The sequence below is a fragment of the Schistocerca gregaria genome, unplaced genomic scaffold (assembly GCF_023897955.1).
Source record: "Schistocerca gregaria isolate iqSchGreg1 unplaced genomic scaffold, iqSchGreg1.2 ptg000240l, whole genome shotgun sequence".
NCBI lineage: Eukaryota > Metazoa > Arthropoda > Insecta > Orthoptera > Acrididae > Schistocerca > Schistocerca gregaria.
Genome location: NW_026061752.1, coordinates 2,117,093 through 2,126,527, shown reverse-complemented (window position 1 = coordinate 2,126,527; position 9,435 = coordinate 2,117,093). Strand labels below are relative to the sequence as shown.

Genomic DNA, 9,435 nt, shown 5'->3' with positions numbered 1-9,435 from the left:
AATATTTATTAATGGCAACATGATCAAATTTATCTCTTCAAGATGGAGCTTCACCATTAATGGAGCAATTATCATTCTTTCATGATCATACTATGGTCGTATTATTATTAATTACAGTAATTGTAGGTTATGCCCTAAGTTATATATTATTTATTGCCTATACTAACCGTAATATACTTCATGGACATTTAATTGAAACAATCTGAACAGCTTTACCAGCAATTACATTAATTTTTATTGCCCTTCCATCATTACGACTATTATATTTACTTGATGATTCAGTAGATGCAATAATTACAATTAAAACCATTGGACGACAATGATATTGAAGATATGAATATTCAGACTTCATAGACGTAGAATTTGACACTTATATAACACCAGAACAAGACCTAGAAAATGATGGATTCCGACTACTAGATGTAGATAACCGAACAATCCTACCAATAAATACAGAAGTACGAGTATTAACAAGAGCATCAGATGTTCTACACTCATGAGCAGTTCCTGCATTAGGGGTTAAAATTGATGCAACGCCAGGTCGGTTAAATCAAGGAACATTCACAATAAATCGACCTGGATTATTCTTTGGACAATGCTCAGAAATCTGTGGAGCAAACCACAGATTTATACCAATTGTAATTGAAAGAACTTCAGTAAATTTATTTATTAAGTGATTATCTAAGATAATTTAAGGAGTTAGTTAAAATAAATAACATTAGAGTGTCAATCTAAAGTAACTAAAAAAAATTAGTACACCTTGAAATTCATCAGATGACTGAAAGTAAGTAATGGTCTCTTAAACCAAATAATAGTAAATTAACGACTACTTCTGATGGGGAAATTATATCCAAATCCCTCAAATATCCCCTCTTATATGATTCTCACTATTCATTATATTTTCAGCTACATTAATCTTGTGTAATCAAATAAACTTCTTCTCATTTAAACCTAACCTTATTAAAAGAGCAGAAAAAGGAACAATTGAAATAAAAAACTTAAATTGAAAATGATAACAAATCTATTCTCAACATTTGACCCATCAACTAACATCTTTAATTTATCATTAAATTGAACTAGAACATTTCTAGGACTATTATTAATCCCATCACTATTTTGACTTAAACTATCACGAATTAACATTATCTGAAATAAACTAAATTTAACCTTACATAATGAATTTAAAACACTTCTTGGACCAAAATCATTTAATGGAACAACATTCATTTTCATCTCAATTTTTATTATAATATTATTTAACAATTTCATAGGATTATTCCCTTATATTTTTACTAGAACAAGACATTTAGCATTAACATTTGCAATTACCCTACCTATATGGCTAAGATTTATATTATTTGGATGAATTAACCATACTAATCATATATTTACACACCTTGTACCACAAGGTACACCGCCTGCATTAATATCATTTATAGTACTAATTGAAACAATTAGTAATGTTATTCGACCAGGTACATTAGCAGTACGGTTGGCAGCAAATATAATTGCAGGACACTTATTATTAACCTTATTAGGAAACACAGGACCATCTATAGCAATAAACTTAATCTCATTACTAATTATTGGACAAATACTTCTATTAATTCTAGAATCAGCAGTAGCAATAATTCAAGCCTATGTTTTCTCAATTCTAAGAACTCTATATTCTAGAGAAGTATATTAAACCTATGTTAACAACTCACTCAAACCACCCATTCCACTTAGTAGACTATAGACCTTGACCATTAACAGGAGCAATTGGAGCAATAGTCCTAGTATCAGGACTAGCAAAATGATTCCACCTATTTAATATTAACTTATTCATAATTGGATTTGGAATTACCCTACTAACTATAATTCAATGATGACGAGATGTAGTACGAGAAGGAACATATCAAGGATTACATACAGGATTTGTATCAATTGGATTACGATGAGGAATAATTTTATTTATTGCATCAGAGGTATTATTTTTCGTTTCTTTTTTTTGAGCATTCTTTAGAAGAAGATTAGCACCAACAATTGAACTAGGAATACTATGACCTCCAATAGGAATTCAACCCTTTAACCCTATACAAATTCCATTACTTAATACAGCTATTCTTTTAGCATCAGGAGTAACAGTAACATGAGCACATCATAGTTTAATGGAATCTAATCATACTCAAGCACTACAAGGATTATTCTTCACAGTGTTATTAGGACTATACTTTACAATACTTCAAGCATATGAATATTGAGAAGCACCTTTTACCATTGCAGATGCAGTTTATGGATCAACATTCTTTGTTGCAACAGGATTCCATGGTTTACACGTAATTATTGGAACAATCTTTTTATCAACATGTCTAGTTCGACACTCAATAAATCAATTTTCACCAAGACATCACTTTGGATTTGAAGCAGCAGCATGATACTGACACTTCGTAGACGTAGTATGATTATTCTTATATATCTCTATTTATTGATGAGGTAGATAATTGTTTTTCTAGTATAAATAGTACATTTGACTTCCAATCAGAAAGCTTGATATAAATCAAGAAAAACAATTCTAATTCTATCAACAAGAGTTTTCGTTAGATTTATTATACCAATAATTGTTATAATCCTGGCAACAACACTATCAAAAAAATTAATTAATGATCGAGAAAAAAGATCACCATTTGAATGTGGGTTTGATCCAAAAAGATCAGCACGAATACCATTCTCAATACGATTCTTCCTAATCGCAGTAATCTTTTTAATTTTTGATGTAGAAATTGCACTAATTCTACCAATTGTAATTATTTTTAAAACTTCAGACATTATAATCTGAACAGTATCAACAATATTTTTTATTCTAGTTCTATTAGGAGGACTATACCATGAATGAAACCAAGGAGCATTACAATGAGCAGAATAAAGGGTTGTAGTTAAATATAACATTTGGGTTGCATTCAAAAAGTATTGATATTATCAATCAACCTTAAATAGAATAAGAAGCGAAATATTGCAGTCAGTTTCGACCTGGAAGATTGGTATGTACTACCCTTATTCTTATTAATTGAAGCCAAAAAGAGGCGTATTACTGTTAATAATATAATTGAACTATAATAGTTCCAATTAAGGAAATGTAAAGCCAATATGAAAGCTGCTAACTTTTTATATTAGCGGTTAAACTCCGTTAACATTTCTAAAATTTATATAGTTTAAATAAAACATTACATTTTCACTGTAAAAATAATATATCTATAATTATAAATACTTAAAAGTAAAAATACTTCCTTAACATCTTCAGTGTCACGCTCTAATTATAAGCTATTTAAGTAAACGAAAAACAATATTACCAAAATAAATATTCAAAAAATAAAAGTTAAAAGATAAATCTTGAAATTAGAATCATATCAACCTTGAATATAACCAATTAAATAAATAAATAATCTATATAAACCTTGACCACCAAGTAATTCACCTCAACCATAATCAAATGACTTAGATGAATAATAACCTATTTTTAAAGGAATATATCTAATAAACTTAGTTGAAAGAAAAGGTATAAATCATATAGAACCAGCAAATCTAACAAAAGAAAGTATACTTAAAGAAAATAAATATGAGAAAAATCAAAATTAGAAATAAGATAACCTAAATAAGCACCTAAAATAACAACTGTAATAGTTAAAAACTTTAAATAATAAGGTAAAGCAATCACATGAGGAATAGGAAAAATTAATCAAGATAAAAGACTACCACCAAAAACAGCAACAAACAATAGACCAATTATTCCAAATGAAATATAATAACCCTTATCATCAAAAGAAAATCTAGAATAAAAATTATTATCACCAGATATTGAATAATAAAACAAACGAAAAGAATAAGAAGCAGTTAAACCAGTAGAAAAAAAAATAAAGAAAAAAAATTAAACAATTAATTCATCTTAAACAAACCATCTCAAGAATTAAATCCTTTGAATAAAATCCCGCTAAAAAAGGTATTCCACACAAAGATAAACTAGAAACATTAAAACAAACTGAAGTTAAAGGTATGAAATTAACAATTGATCCTATAAAACGAATATCCTGAGAATCCTTCAAATTATGAATTATTGAACCTGCACATATAAAAAATAATGCCTTAAATAAAGCATGAGCCAATAAATGAAAAAATGCAAGCTTTGGATAACCTATAGCCAAAATTCTTATTATTAAACCAAGTTGTCTTAAAGTAGAAAGAGCAATAATCTTCTTTAAATCAAACTCAAAATTAGCGCCCAATCCAGCCACAAATATAGTTATACAACCAATTAAAAGTAAAAATCAACCACAATTATAAGTATCCAATATTGGTCTAAAACGAATTAATAAATAAACACCAGCAGTAACAAGAGTAGAAGAATGAACTAAAGCAGAAACAGGAGTAGGAGCTGCTATAGCAGCAGGAAGTCATGAAGAGAAAGGAATCTGAGCTCTCTTAGTTATAGCTGCTAAAACAATTAATATAGTAATGAGCTTTATTTCAAAAGAATTAGAAATAAAATCATAATAATAAATATAATTTCAACCACCAAAATTTAACATTCATGCAATAGAAATTAAAATAGCAACATCACCAATACGATTAGAAAGTGCAGTTAATATACCAGCACTATAAGATTTTACATTTTGATAATAAATAACTAAACAATAAGAAACTAAACCTAAACCATCTCAACCTAATAAAATTCTAATTAAATTAGGACTAATAATTAAAAAACCTATAGAAAGAATAAATATTAAAACAATAATAATAAAACGATTTATATTCTTTTCACCAGATATATAATCCTCTCTATAATAAATAACCAAAGAAGAAATATATATAACAAAAGATATAAAAATAAGAGATATTCAATCCAAAATTAAAGTTATAACAACTATAGAACCATTTAAATTGAAAAGCTCTCACTCAACAAAAACTCTATAATCAATTATTAAATAATAAATACCTAAAATAAAAATTATAGTTCTCGAAATAAACAAAGAAAAAAAACTCAAAGAACAAATAGAAAATAAATTCACGGCCTAAGACGAAAAACTTCATATCATTGATTCCACAAAACAATATTTTTAATTAAAATACTTAAGCAAACTAAACAAAGAAATATTCACCCTTTAAACAGAGAATATTTAAAGGCAATCAATGTAAAAGTAAAAGATGATATTCACGAAAATAACCAAGAGAACAAGTATAAACACCAGAATAATAATTCCCATGCTGAGAATAAGAATATATATACAAAGTATAAACAGCTCTAAAAAAAGATAAAAAAATCAAAGCAAAGAATCTAAAAGAAGATCAAGATATAATTCTATTTAATAATCTAATTTCACCTACCAAATTTAAAGAAGGAGGAGCAGCCATATTTGATGATCTTAAAAGAAATCATCATAAAGCCATTCTTGGCATCAAATTAATTATACCCTTGTTAATTAATAATCTTCGTCTACCTAAACGTTCATAAATAATATTAGATAAACAAAATAAACCAGAAGAACATAAACCATGACCAACCATTAGAGAAAGAGAACCTACACAACCTCATCAATTCATAGTCATCAATCCACCAATAACCATTCTTATATGAGCAACAGAAGAATATGCAATTAAAGACTTTAAATCAACCTGACGAAAACAAATAAATCTTACAATAACACCCCCAGATAAACCTAAAGACAATCAAAAATAATTAAACTTTAAACCCAAATAAGAAATAACCTTTATAACACGAAAAATACCATAACCACCTAACTTTAATAAAACACCAGCAAGAATTATTCTACCTGAAATAGGGGCCTCTACATGAGCCTTAGGAAGTCATAAATGAACCAAAAACATAGGTATCTTAACTAAAAAAGCCAAAATTATAAATACATAAAACATAAAATAATAAGAACCAAAATCAACCAATAAAGGAAAATATAAAGTATTAGAAAAATCATAAAACTAATAATAAAACTAATAATAAAAGTAATCTAGCAACCAAAGTATAAAAAATTAAATAAACACCAGCCTGCAAACGCTCAGGTTGATAACCCCAACCCAAAATTAAAAGTAAAGTAGGAACTAATCTAGCCTCAAAAAAAATATAAAAAGAAAGAAGACTTAATCTAGCAAATGAACAATAAAGCATAATTATTAAAATCAAAACCATAAAAACAAAAAAATTAGAATGATATGAACTTAAATAAACTGAACCTCTAGCAGTGATTATTAAAGAACAAATCCAAAAACTAAGTAAAATTAAACTAAAAGAAAAATAATCAATACCAAAATAATATCTAATTATATTCAAATCAGCATATGAATAAACACAAATTATAAAAACAAAACCCGACAGAAACATTAAAGAATGAACCAACCATCAACAATTATTTAATAAACAAAGAGGGATCAAAAAAATAGTTATAAGTAAATACTTTAACATAAAGATAAACCAAAAGAATTAAAAAAATCATTACCATGAGAACGAATTATTGAAACTAAAATAGAAAGACCTAAAGCACCCTAACAAACAGAAAAAACTAAAAAAATAACAGGAAAAAAATAATCATAATCAAACTCAATAAGAAAAACAATAACTAACATAAATAAAGAAAGAACAATATATTCTAATCTCAAAAGAACCATTAATAAATGTTTACGTTTAGAAGAAAAAACATAAACACCAGCAAAATAAATCAATAAAGAAGTAAAAATAGAGAATATAAACATTAGTTTTAATAGTTTAAAAAAAACGCCGGTCTTGTAAACCGGAAATAAGTCCAGCCCCCACTTTTAAAACTTCAGAGGTGGAAAAGCTTCCATCATCGGTCCCCAAAACCGGTATTTTAAATAAACTAACCCCTGAAATGATCAAAATAATAATTATATCATTATCAAATGTAATAAATATTAATTTTATTAAATTAAGACACCCAATATCAATAATGCTTTTTATTATCCTTCAAACCTTCCTAGTTGGATTAATAACAGGAACAATAATAGAAAGATATTGATTATCATATATTTTATTTTTAACATTTCTTGGTGGTATACTAGTATTATTTATTTACATTACAAGAATTGCATCAAACGAAATATTTCAGCCTAAATCAATCACTATAATTATTACATTAATAATGTGAGTATTTATCATATTAATATTAATTATTCTAGATATATCTATATTTATAGACTTTTTCAAAAACACCGAAACTATAAATATTGATAATTCAATCAATTATCAAGCAATAACAATATCTTTAGAAAAATTATATAATAGACCAACATTCATTATTACAATAATAATAATAATTTATTTATTTTTAGCACTACTAGCAGTTGTTAAAATCACCAATATTAATCAGGGACCTATTCGTAAAATAAGATAATTACTAATGAATAAACCCTTACGATTAAGACATCCTTTAATTAAAATTATAAATAACTCTTTAATTGACTTACCTGCCCCAACAAATATTTCATTTTGATGAAATTTTGGATCCCTATTAGGGTTATGTTTGGTAATTCAAATCGTAACTGGACTATTTTTAGCTATACATTATACATCAAATATTGAAATAGCATTCAGTAGTGTAGTACACATCTGCCGAGACGTAAATAATGGTTGAATTATCCGAACCTTACACGCAAATGGAGCATCTATATTTTTATTTGTTTTTACTTACATGTAGGACGGGGAATTTACTATGGATCTTATATATATATACATACCTGAATAATTGGTACAGTGATTTTATTTTTAGTTATAGCAACTGCATTTATAGGATATGTCTTACCCTGAGGCCAAATATCATTTTGAGGTGCAACAGTAATTACTAATTTATTATCAGCAATCCCGTACTTAGGAACAGATTTAGTCCAATGAGTATGAGGAGGATTCGCTGTTGATAATGCAACATTAAATCGATTCTTCACATTCCATTTTGTATTACCATTTATTATTGCTGCTATAGCAGCAATTCATTTATTTTTTCTTCACCAAACAGGATCTAATAATCCTCTTGGACTAAATGCAGATATTGAAAAAATTCCATTCCATCCATACTTTACCTTTAAGGATTCTATTACATTTGTAATAATAACATCATTATTAGTTATACTATGTTTAATTAATCCTTACCTATTAGGAGATCCAGATAACTTTGTACCTGCCAACCCATTAGTAACACCAGTTCACATTCAACCAGAATGATATTTCCTATTTGCATATGCAATTCTACGATCTATCCCTAATAAGTTAGGAGGTGTTATTGCATTATTTTTATCAATTAGAATCTTAATAATTTTACCATTTTATAATAAAACACCATTCCGAGGCATTCAATTTTACCCTATTAATCAAATTTTATTCTGAATTATAGTAGTTGTTGTATGCTTACTAACGTGAATTGGTAAACGACCTGTTGAAGAACCTTATATTATAACAGGTCAAATCTTAACAATTATTTACTTCACATATTTCTTAATTAATGTTCATGTCGCAAACGCATGAGATAAATTAATTAAGGAATAAAGTTAATTAGCTTAGGAAAAGCATATGTTTTGAAAACATAAAATTAGAAGTTTAACTCTTCTATTAACTTTTCTCAAAAAATTTCACTAAACAAATGAGATAAATAAAATCTTTAAACCAACAAAGAAAATAAAAAAATTCAAAGATAAAGGTAAAAAACTTTTTCAAGCTAAGTACATTAATTTATCATAACGGAACCGTGTTAATGTTCCACGAACCCAAATAAAAACAAAAGATATAATAGCAAGCTTAATAAAAAATATAAAAGAATAAAAATCACCGCCCAAAAAAATTAAAGCCAATAACATTCTTATGAAGACAATTCTAGTATATTCAGCTAAAAAAATTAAAGTAAAACCACCCGCACCATACTCAATATTAAATCCTGAAACTAACTCAGATTCCCCTTCAGCAAAATCAAAAGGAGTACGATTAGTTTCAGCTAAGCAAGAAGCAAAACAAGCTAAAGCTAAAGGAAAAGAAATAATAATAAATCAACAATAAAGCTGATAGTTTATAAAATCAAACATATTAAAACTACCAATTAAAATAATTAAAGACAATAAAATTAAAGCTAAACTAACTTCATAAGAAATTGTTTGAGCAACAGAACGAAGAGAACCTAATAATGAATAATTTGAATTAGAAGATCAACCAGCAATTATAACAGTATAAACACCTAATCTAGTACAACATAAAAAAAATAAAAATCCATAAGAAAAAGAACACATATAAGTTAAATAAGGAAAAATTAATCAAACGGCTAAAGAAATCATTAAATTAAAAACAGGGGAAAAATAATAAAGTAGGTAATTAGATATAATAGGAATTGGCTGCTCCTTACAAATTAACTTAATAGCATCTCTAAATGGCTGAGGAATTCCAACAAAACCTAC

The 9,435-nt window shown here is 27.0% G+C and overlaps 1 long non-coding RNA gene across 1 annotated transcript in view; it reads left to right on the top strand.

The window, feature by feature from the left end:
* Window positions 1-8,540, top strand: part of LOC126305061 (uncharacterized) — a 29,045-nt gene extending 20,505 nt beyond the window's left edge. Inside the window, exon 2 of the long non-coding RNA XR_007553301.1 lies at window positions 7,827-8,540. This is a non-coding gene — a long non-coding RNA (uncharacterized LOC126305061). The remainder of the gene's footprint in view (window positions 1-7,826) is intronic.
* Window positions 8,541-9,435: the final 895 nt, after the last annotated feature.